Genomic DNA, 12,375 nt, shown 5'->3' with positions numbered 1-12,375 from the left:
TGGGTTGGCTCACATTAGTTCAAAAGGGATATGTAAGTTGTTGGCTCCGGTATGGCAGAATGGTGGAATTCCTAAGTGTGCTGAGAATTTGGTTAAACACTGCATGATTTGCTTGATGCATAATCCTGGAAAGGGAGCCCCAACTCCAGCAGGTCATTTTGCTCCTCCAACGTATCCATTCGAGGTGCTGCAGATAGACTATATTCATATGGAAAGATGCAATAACTTGAAGTATGTCCTTGTGGTTGTTTGTGCCTTTTCCAGATGGATAGAGGCCCACCCCCTAAAGGATAATACTGCCTTGTCTACAGCCAAGGTTTTGCTCAAAGAATTATTTCCCAGATATGACTTGCCGAGGATGGTATGGAGTGATAATGGAAGTGAATTCGTGGGTCAGATTATGAAGAAAGTATGTGCGGGTCTGGGTATTAAACAGAAATTCCACGCTGCGAATCACCCCAGTCAGCAGGCCTGGTCGAGTGCTATAATGGCACTCTGAAGCTGAAGTTGGCCAAGGTGCAAGCGAGCTCTGGTCTTACATGGCCCAATGCCTTACCATTGGCACTTTTGTCCACGAGAACGACAGTACATTCTCGCGTGGGACTTAGCCCATACGAGATTGTTTTTGGACACCCGGCGAATGTCTGGGGCGAGCCGAGGCCTAAGAAGTACAGTGATATCGAGTACCCTATGTTGGTTGACTACTTACATGATTTGACTGCTAAATTGCGTGTTCTTCACCAACAGGTCCATGACACTTTGCCTTCAGTTTCTGTAGACGCAGGCCACACTATTCAACCTGGCAACTGGGTTCTAACCAAGAATTTCCAGAGGTCAAAGAACTTGGAACCAAGATGGACCGGTCCATACCAAGTCCTGTTATCAACTCGGTCTGCTATTAAGGTGTTCGGCAAGAAAAACTGGGTATATGGTACCCATTATAAGAAGATTCCTTTGCCCTTACCGTACGATAAGTGGGTCCGGGAAGGTGTTGCCGATTCCGAGAGTGAAAGGGTTCCGAGATTTGTACCTTTTAGCGATGCACATCTGGAATGGACTCAGTCAGAACGTGCGGATGATAAAGTCTTGCAAGAAGCTGTGCCGCCGTGTTTGAGACTTGATACTACGCACCCAGAGACACTCTTTCAGGATCAAACTGTGCCTGGTAAAGAACGCTACAACTTAAGGTCTAATAAGGACAAATAAAATTTGATTTTTTTTTGTGAATGACACTCTTTCAGACAAGAGACTATTTTTCTTTTTCGAACCACCATCCGGGTTCGGCTGCAGGGTCGCGGTATAAGAACTTAAGGGGTGGCCCGCGTATTGCCGAAAGGTCTGCGGTTCTAGGAACGTCTAGGACGCCTGGACGCACACTTGAGTGAAGAAGGAAAATTGCCGCGAGCAGCACGTTAGAGGATGGAGTCTGTTGTAACTGAAAGAGATGTTGAGAGAATAGATCTTAAGACAAGATTTTGTACATTGATACATAGCAAATGTTTTATAATATTGTGCTTTTTGATGTTTTTAAGTATCACATTAGCTTGTCTGGGTTGGACTGTCTATGCTACACAACAGACATCTGCACCCACCTCCCAACCTATGCTTTCTTTCACTACTGTTTCTTTGCACCAGTTTTATACGTTGCCTGAACATGAACAGACAAGGAGATCAGAATTTGTCAACAACTTGTTTATACAGTTATTGCATCAGCATCAATTAGTAGTAAATACCACTAATTGTTGGGTTTGTGGTCTTATGCCTCATACGACAGATAAAGGTATGCCATATTTGGTTTTGCCTTTTTCTTTTAATGGGTCTGTGTGGGCTTTTCAGACCATGTTTATCTATGCAAATGAGGTACGCCCCTTACGTTCCCTTAAAGATAACTCGAGCAATAGTGCCTTAATAAGGAGAATAGTAGCTATGATCCGAGATATTGATGCATATAATGCTATCCCCAAGGATGAGGTGAGGCTTACGTTGGTTGGAACGTGACTGGATATAGTACCAGTTTGACAGAGAAGGAGAGACTAAAAAGGTCTCCCCCTATTTGGATTGTACCCCACCGAGGCCACTTTTGTTTTCAAGGTATGGTCGGAATCCGAAAGCTCAGCTAGGTAAGAGTGTGTGTTTCCTCAAACCTATGTCTATTCATCTCGGACGTCTCCACCATTTGTGCCAGCTAAAGGCACATATTTTGTTTGTCACGACAGAGCCTACACATGGTTGCTACCTGATTTTTCAGGAACGTGTTATGTGGAGTTTCTACTTCCCCCTACATACACTACTGCTTCAGACTATCATAGAACGAGATATGGTAGAGGTGTCTTCAATAAGGAAGATACCGCAGCACACGAAGTAGGAGATTTCTTCAAGGGCTTCTTGCCCTTTTGGGGTCCTATGATCAATAGTAGGTATATTCGACAGCTTGTCCGCGTTGTTGAAGCTACTATTAATGAGACAGCAGGTGCTCTTAGTAATGTTACAGCTGAGCTTCAAGCGGACCGCCTTATGACTTTGCAGAACCGTATGGTATTAGACATCATACTTGCAGATCGAGGAGGAGTATGTAAATTGATTGGATTCAGTTGCTGTGTTTACATACCAGATAATGCCCCTACAGTGTACCAAGCCATCTCTAGGTTGTATAAAATCTCTGAGTCTATCCATGTAGACGAAGGAGACTGGTCATTGACGGGATGGGGACTGCTGTCCAAATGGGGATGGAAGATTTTGACATTCCTTGGTATGGTTTTAACCATCCTTTTCTCTTGTTGTCTTTGCATCCAGTGTGGTCCCGCCATTTGTAGTCTTTGTGCTACTATGTGTGTTCGGAGACCTGTTCCGAGAGAAGTAGAGAATAATAAGATGATGCTACAGCAACACCTTGATGACCTAATGAATATCGACATAGACCTAGATTCTGATTAACATGAGTATTAGGTTATTGCCTACGTAATGGCAAAAGGAGGGTCTGAGGTTCTGTAATTCTCGAGTCTGACTCCATTTTGTTCTGTGCCACCATTTCGTGTTGCCCTCACGTAGGCCTGTGAAGGTAGCCTGGCGAATAAAGTGGCCTGGCCTTCTTAGTTCATGTATACATTAACTAGGTTTCTTTTTGACTCTGGAATGAACTGTAAGAAACTGACCTCTGCACCTGAAACTGACCCCGCAAAGCCAATTTCCCTGATCGATCTTTGTCTGAGATTGCCAATCAATGTTCAGGACATCGTTAACTTTTAGTTTCCTTGCACATGCCTTATCTTGTTCAGCATCTGTTACCGTTTCTTTTTTTATGTTTCTTCATTACATGGGTTATGCTTTCAATTATAGGTTTGTCCGGCTTGTGGAGATTGAATTTGGGAAATTCCTAATAATTAACTTTTGGATTGGGATACTGTAAATTGAGTTTTTGTTATGTGACACTTTGTTTGAAAATGTACCTTATTGGCTAGAATTTTGTGCAGTGGGTGTACATTTATAATGTGAATATTGGGTATAAAAGGAGACGTCAAATGAGCAGTCTCCTGAGAATTTACACCGTGATGTATTTCTAGGATCACTGTTACTAGCTGCAGCTAATAAACGTGGTCTCTGATGCCATCCAGACGTATTCCATGTCTCTGTATACCAAGACAGGTGAACTCGAAGATCTTAGGCGTGCCCCTGACGCCGCTGGGTTAAACCCCGGTTCTTCAAGCTTAAATGATTTAATATTTCAATTTGATTTGGGCTTTGCTAATATCCTAAGTACTCTCCCTGTTTCTTTTTCCCCCACATTTAATGGGTGTGGTACACTGTCTACAATAGACTTTATACTAGTTCCCAATAGGTATTGCTCAAGTATTAAAGGTTTTATAAACAAACAGATAGTATTGAGCGACCATTATGCCCAGAGTGTGGATATTCTGCTCTTTAATGATGGGAAGAGAAGGACCAATGGTTGTAATATCAGAACAGAAAATATATTATTAACCAGACAAAATGGCTACTCCCTTAGTTGGTATAAGGTGGAACCAAAAAATGTCATGGCTAACATTGTAAAAAATTGCTATCCTAGCATCATGGTATGCCTGGATGAGCTTACACCCCCCAAAAGGTATTGTGGATAATTTCATACTCATTACAGATTATATAAAGAAAGCTCTTACTGTTCACACAAATAAAAGGAAAATGATCAAAACTAAAGGGTGGTTTGACTCGAAATGTACGAAGGCCTATAGAAAGCTCAAGAAAATCATACACATAGAAGTAAAAGGACAGAAATATGGTTAGAGATGCCCGAAAAAAAAATATAAGAGTGCCCTAAAAGAGAGAAGAGATATGTTAAGATTAGAATCCTGGATATCTCTGCGCGATGCCGCGGAATCAAAAGATTCTAGTGCCTTCTGGAAGGCAGTTAATGCACCATTCCTTAGAGATAAAGAACTAGTAAAAATTGAGGTTGCAATCCCAGAGCAACAGTGGATTGAGCATTTCTCTGAGGTTATATGAGGAAACGTGCTTCGAGACAAATAAAAATACAGGCTCAAAGGTGCAGCAATGCACACTTATGAAGGATCATAATAACCTGCTCTATTTTGATCTGAGCGAGGTAAATGTAGCTATTGCATCTAGTGTGGGTGGGAAGGCAGCAGGCCCAGATGGTGTTCCTGTTGATATTTTTAAATCTAATGCCACCTTATGGGGACCGTTACTGACAAGTGCTTAATGCAACGATCATATCTGGATTTGTCCCATCATGGTACGAATCAATTTTGGTACCAATTTTTAAAAAGGGAAATAGATCGGACCCGGCATGCTATCGTCCGATATCTTTGTTGGACTCAACTATGAAAATCATGGGCCGGGTAATATTAAATAGGATTGCAGGGTTGGGCAGAAGAAAGATCAGTAATTAGCGACTTGCAGTATGGCTTTCGCAAGAAGCTTGGCACAATAGAGCAAGGTCTTAATTTAGATATAATCATGAATAAATATATGAAATCAAAAAAGGGAGCCTTATATTTGGCGTTTGTCGATTTATCATCGGCATTTGATTGCGTGAGGCACAATAATTTATGGCTGATTTTAGAGGAGCTGGGTCTCGAACCAGCTATGGTTTCATTTTTAAGAGAATTATATCTGGGGGCAAAGGCTAGTGTGCGATATGGTATGGGTGGGGAATGTACAGGGTATTTTAAAGTTACTCGGGGCGTGCACAGGGTTGCGTCCTTGCCCCTTTCCTCTTCACACTTTATACAAATGATCTTGAAAAAGTACTAGTCAAAGAACATATAGACTTTCCAGCAGTAGGCAAACGACCAATCCCCGCATTACTATACGCTGATGATGCGGTCCTTATGGCCCGCACACCAATAGGATTACAAAGAGCAGTGACTAGCTTTGCGAAATTTATGAAGGACTTCAACGAAAACTTTTGTTATGAATTGTGGAGTGGGTAGTATTAGAACAAGAACTATTTTTATAGAGGGGAAGAGGATTGAAAGTACTAAGGTTCTTCCCTACTTAGGAATTTTATTTGATCGATCTGGGTCATGGGGGCAGGCAGTAAAATCAAGAAGATTGTTGTACATTAAAACTCTGTCTGCGCTCACGAATTTTAGCAGGAAATTAGGTAAACACCCCACGACGGAGTTACTGAACATTTACAAAGCAAAAAGTGTTACTGTAGCCACATACGGAGCAGGTATATGGGGTTATGTAGATGTAACTTCTCTACAGGCAGCTGAAAATATATTCTTGAGATTCTTACTAATAGTTCCAAAGAGTACTTCTTCGTTTGTTTGCCACACAGAATTAGGTCTCTTCTATTTGGAGGATATTATAAAAATTCAACCAGTTCTGTTGTGGCACAGAATATGGATTACAGAAGAAACACATTTTAATCGTAAAATCCTAGTTGACTGTGCTGGCCTAGATGGAGTGCTAAATATTAGATGGCTCTCTTATGTCAAAATGTTTTTATGCAATATAGGACACCGAAGTTTTTACGATGAACCATTCACTATGATAGGATATACCAGGAAAGAACTTAATAATGATTGCCTGCGATATCTGATTGAAATGAGACTTAGTGCAGAGTCGAGTAAGGTAACAGTACAAGCCCATAACCTTACTCTAACGACTTTCTTAATGCAGCCATATTTACGCCTGATAACCAATGAGTATGATAGATTCTTATTGATCCGTTTTCGACTGGGGACCCTGTATAGATTATTAAGTTTTCCTATTATTGATTGGTCAAAGTTGTTATGTAAATGCCCGTGTGACAACACCTCTGATCAGTCGACTATTCGTGTCTTGTTTTTCTGTAAATTTTATTCTCTACAAAGGAAAAGGTGGATAATACCAGTTGTAAAAACATTTGGATTGAGGCTATGTCGTCCAGCTTTTTTGGCTTTACAACAGCTAGACTCAGTATTTGCTGTTCCCTCTGTTACCGCTTTTTAAAAAAGTGTTTTTAAGCATAGGAAAACGATTATTACATGATATCTTGATAATGAATAGTTATATATAAAATGGAATTTATTGTAATTTTTATCCTGTACAGAATGTTTTATAGGAATTTTTACTCTGTGCTTTTATGGTTATTAAGATGTAACCGAATAAAGTAATTTTTGATTTGATTTGCATATAAAATAACACTCACACTTAAGATGGAAAATAAATGCAAAATAATCGGTCAGAGACACAGGTTAATGCAATCACTGCAGATGTCTGTGTGCCACAGAATTGAATCCTGCGTGCAGTGGGGAATAGTGACTTTTGTTTTTTATAGTGCTACAAGTTCCCTGTCTTTGGCAGACAGCACTTTGAATGTATCATTATTTTAGTCATTACACACAGCATAAGACAAGCTGCGGCAAAATGATTTAGGCCCACATTTACAAAGACTTTGCTTCAGGCTTGTGCTACCTTTTTTACGGAAACCTGACTCAAAGTGTGTTGATATTTACAATCCAGTGCAAATCACGATTTGCACTGGACTGTACCAAAATGTAATGCAAGGCTTAGGAATAGAATCAGATAAGTTTTTATGAAACCTCTAATTTCTGCTGTGGGTTACTTTGCACTAATAATAAATTCTCACATTTCCTTGCAGAAAGTCGGTAAACCATGTGTTGGTCACTTCTCGGTTGGATGTGCTAGTACTCTTAAACTAGAGGTGCCTGAAGCTTTGCTAAGACATCTCCAGGTGGTGAAAAATGCTGCTACCCGGCTTATCTCGAGACTTCCTAGACAGACAGCGATCTCTCCCTTTCTAAAATCTTTGCATTAGCTTCCTATCAAGAAGCGCATCCTTTTTAAATCTTTATCTTTGGTCCTCCGTCATTGTTCCATTCCAGCCCAGGTTATCTCTCAAACAGATTCAACCTAACCATCCCATCAGAGTTCTACAGTGGCGGCTTCCGCCTTACTGACGATGCCTTGCATTAAGTGTGCGAGGAAGGCAGGTAAAGCATTTTTAGGTCTCGCCTGAGCCAGCGCTTTTAGCGCTGCTCTGGCGAGAGTTTTAGTAAGCGGGATTTGGAAGTGCAAACTAGTGATTCTTTCAGGCCTCCAGCTACATTGCATGTGCGCCGAGTGCGCGCACCATTTGTCATCCATCGTGATCACTTTCGCGGCCGCTTTCATGTTCTCAGTGAGACGCTCGGCCACTGAGAACATCAGAGCGGCCGCGAAAGTGCACACCATTTGCCAGCCTGCGTGCCTCTCTCCGCCTACCCCCCTCCCTTATCCCACTTCCTGCTACACACACGCATGCACGCACCACTCCCGGGCGATCGCTGCGAAAGCGGCCAACGCTTGTTATTATTTAGATCAAGCACCTAGAAGTGTCTGGCCTTTAAATTCTGGCTTTAGCGCTCTTCCCACTTTCCTCGCAGCCCCTTTAATTTACAGCCAAGTGATTCAACAGGAGCTACACTGCGTGGGGATGATTCTTCTATGACTGCCCTTGTTGACTTTAACAGTGCTTATTTTAAATATATTTGAAGCTTAGCATTGCGCCAGCATTTCCCCTCTGCTCTTCTTCACAGTAGTTAGAGACCCAAGGTAAAAGCAGGGGTGTGTAACCGGAGCCTTTAGAATGTGCTGTCAATAACCCAGCTTCTCTCCTTGTCACAAACGCCTTCGTTTAAAGTTTAAAAAATCTCATTTTAAGAAAAGTAGGTCAAATTCTGTCCATAACGTTGTTAAATTAAGCAAGAGATTGAAAATCTACACTATTTCTTTTGCATAAAATTAGTAATTTAACCCCTATACTTTTTTTCTTCCTGTGTGAGCTGCACCCTCGACTGCGGAAAAGTACAGTAGGCCTGTGTTTGTACGGAAGCGGTCCCCTCCTCCAAGTGGCCACCAAGGTGCCTGCAGATGTTGCCATAAACTGTTCAACCCTTGAGGGAAATGACTAGTTGATAAATCCAGTATTGGAAGTGGAAAGCACTCGCGGCAGCATCCCATACCTTGGGGGTTGAGATATTTCAGCAGAAAGGTGGTGGAGTGAAGACAGACAGACCAATAGGGACTGTTCAGTGACAATCCTGCTGTGCATTATTTACACAAAGTCTCTCCCCAAAGACCACGTGGTCTCAATCTTTGGATGGCAAGTAATATTAATTTTAAGGTTCATGCGCCTGATGCAGAGATGTGTTGCAGGTATGGCACTGGTAACATGGCCAGGGTTACTTGAAAGACCTGTGTGTGTAATCTTGGGCCAGAGACTTGATTGACTAAATAGCTAGTTCAGATGATTTATCTGTCGGTTGCAGAGAATTACATGTGATTTGTAGGTCACCGGTTTTTATTTCATGTAATATAGCTCAGTGGGGTAATGCTTTTGTTGCAGATGTCCTCATTTAGCCTACACGTCCCAAGTTAAACTCGGGTAAAATGGATCTGTGACTTTATGTCCCAATAATAAACATCTGCATGTGCCCTTCCCCTGCAGACATAATTTAGAGGATGCCTATCAGGTGGCTTTAACTCCCTCTTTAGTCACTTACGGTTGATCAGTGGGTAGGTTGGATAGTCATAAACACTGTCAAACATTTTAAATATCTTGTATGCTATATAAAGGATTACAGATTAGCGTACTTTTTTTTTTTATTTTTTTTTTTTTTAAAAACCTTTATTTGTGCATAGTAAAAGAACAAATACGGGCCTACAACCATCAGGCCGGCCACAATACGGTTGAGCACAGAGACAAACAGTACATCCCCTGTGCGTCAAGGTCAAGATTAGCAATGATTCAGGATTCATACACTGGAGGGATCCTTGACACCAGGGGAAGGAGAAGTGAAGGTTAATTTTAAAGTTTTCAAAAAAAAATTTTTATCGAGAAAGAAATCAGTAAAGGATAGAAACAAGGAGATTCGAGTCCGCGAGTCGGCTTCATACACTGGAGAGCAGCAGCATCATTAAAACAGCCATAGAAAATCTCATACAGTAAGGCGATGCAGTTAGATAACAGGATCATCACAGTAGTAAATACGCACCCCCTAAAAGCCGCCCCCACTCAATCCACCCCACACCCCGAATCGAAACAAGTATAGCGCAGAGACATGAAAGAAAGAGGCCCATAGAACTAAAAAGAAACAGTAAATTACCCCCCCACCCTACACCAATGCGGAGGCTATGGCCTGCCCCCCCCCCCAGCATAGTGCCTGTCGCCCAATGAACCCGAAATATAGACGAGAGAGAAAGTAGGAATAGAGTAAAGAAACTAAGAGAAGAAAGAAGAAAGGAGGCGGGGAGGAGCCCACGTATCCTCGGAGCGCCCGACACCACCGGCCAACCAAGCCTCCACACACTGAAACCCCACTACACCCAAAGGCGGTCGTGTGAAGATAGCATGTAACAACAAGGAAAGGAAGGCAGACAGATCGCGACGAGTGCGCACAACATATGCAAACAATTCCAGTCCCAGTCCAGCCCGTCCGTGAAACTATGATGATAGAAAGTAATCTAGCCCTGGCCCGATCGCGGGCTTACGATTAGACCCGCCCCCTCGTGAATGCCCCGCATCCCGAACAGACAAAGACAATATGGCCGCTTGGAAGAAGATGGAGAAGTAGAGTCACAAAATGGCCGCCGATCATCTATTGAGGTCCCCTTGCACACCATATAAAATCCAGACCTGGCTTGTAAATTACATGAGTTCCACATAAAAGGAGCCGTAGGCCACCGTGAACGGTTCCTCGAGGTCGTCAGGTGTAGTTCAGCTGGAAGGTCCTGCGGGCACGGTGAGGCAGGCAACAACAAAGCAGGCAGCAATGACCGGGGAAACAAAGTATCCGCCATTGAGCAGGAGAGCGATTGATCCTGAGCGCCGGGAAAGCCAAACGCAGACACCAGTGGAGCACCGCTACACCCAGTCGTTACTTCCCCGCAGGAGGACCACAGCACTGGCAGACTCACGTCTTGTTGATCACAAACGGGGCGCTCACGACCCGCAGCAGACAGTGTAGAGTCGAACCGCTCACTCAGCGTTTGCAAGCCGACACACAATTGCAGACGAAAGTCCCGCAGGGCAGCCAGAACGGAGCCGTATGTCAGCGGAAGCTGCGCCCCCACAGCGGCAGCAATCCGGGACGGCACTGGGGAGCTGGAGTCTGGTAGAGGGAGGGCGAAGCGGGCAGCGGGCGAGACCGGAGCATCACCCCCCAGCAGCGAGCAGGCAATCAGCGCCATGTTTTACCGCTGAACGGTACCGTGGCCAGGGGGGGGATCGTGACAAGGAGGCAATTCCCAACAGGTCTGCGCCGCAACAGGTGAAAGCCAACAGTCGCTTCCCCTCCCTCGGGCTCTCTTGCAGCCGACTAGACCATAGAAGAAGGGGGTCTGCAGCCTTCCACAGCGTGGTCCACAGAGCGGGGTAGGAGACCCGTCACGCCGGGGCTTACCCTCTAGCTCCAGCCCGTCAGGTGCAGGGTGCAGGAGGTGTCCGGGCGTCTCTCCCCCGGCTCCTCCGGCGACCGTCCGTGGCGTGAGGCGGGATCGGGACCTCGGGGCTCAGATTTGCACCAGCGGGTCCGGTGACTGCAACGCTTCCAGGGGGCCGGCCGAGGCCACAGTAGAGCAGGGGTCCAGTGCGGGGAACAAAGGCACCAAGAACTCCGGCATCCGGGCGGGCTAAGACTTCGGGAAAGCGGCGGCGCAGTCAGCGCGTCGTCGCACGCGTTGCACCTCGAAAATCGGCAAGGATAGGAATCAGGATGATAGTCCGAGGCCAAGGGCCGACGGAGCCGGGCGCTCAAGCGACTGCTCCGGTCGCCATCTTGGCTCCTCCCCCCAGATTAGCGTACTTAAGATTCTACAAAGCACACCTTCTTACCTACAGAGCACTTGGGTCTCAATGTATTTATTATAAACATCTGAACTAACACCCAGAGTACCCAGGAATGTTGTTCAACTTAGAGACAAGGTTTCTGCTAGTCCCTTGGCCTCCAACCATTGAGTGTTTACTCAACTAGAACAAATATGATTGGTACTTTTCCTCAAAGTGAACCATGTATTGCTGGACCTGTGCCACCCCTTGCAGGCAGCACCATCGCACAGTGAAACAAGCTGAGAGTACATAAACCCCCTGAGTGCTTTAACCATTAATTGGATGCCCAATGCTTTGTGTATAGTCTGGTAGACTGATGCCAGTCAAAACAAACCAACGATTCACCCTGTGATTTGTTTCAAGTCATGTGGTTTTAGTCACCAACACACAGCTGGTATTCTCACTGGACATCGTGCATGATATTTTTCTAATTCTGTTTATTTTCTTCTGTTATGTTAATTTTCCACCGAGATTTAACAGAGTTTTCTATAATGCTTTATCAGGTTCGTACTACCACATGAACACAGAATGGTTTACAGCAACGCGTTATTAACATTATATTGATTATTTACATGGAGTTTAAATTCACTGAGTTCATTGTACCTCGGATGAGGGCACAACGTATAGTTAACATGTCAAACACACAAGTGAATCTCATTGTAACCATGATTACCGCAGTAGGCAGTTTAGATTGTTTTACAATACATACGATATTGGTTACAATTGGATGAGAGTTTAGAACAGGAGCACCTCCTCACAGCTTTCTTCTGTCTTCTTGCCTCAATTTCAGCTATTTATCTGACGAGAATGGTGATGCGAGCCCAACGGAGCTCTGTGGACTGATTGATATTTACAGTTTACTGCTACTAGATGGAAACATTTAGAAGCAGAACGGAGGGCATTTTTGGAAACTAAATTGTGGGAATTACCGGATTGTTAACAGGATAATGGTCTGCATGGCTAAACACTTATAAGGCCCCAAAGGCGAGACCTATTGGCTATGCCAATGCTTGTTGTCCCTAGTGGCCAATACTTGGTAG

This window comes from Triturus cristatus, chromosome 3_1 (genome assembly GCF_964204655.1).
Source record: "Triturus cristatus chromosome 3_1, aTriCri1.1, whole genome shotgun sequence".
NCBI lineage: Eukaryota > Metazoa > Chordata > Amphibia > Caudata > Salamandridae > Triturus > Triturus cristatus.
This window is presented reverse-complemented; position numbering follows the sequence as displayed.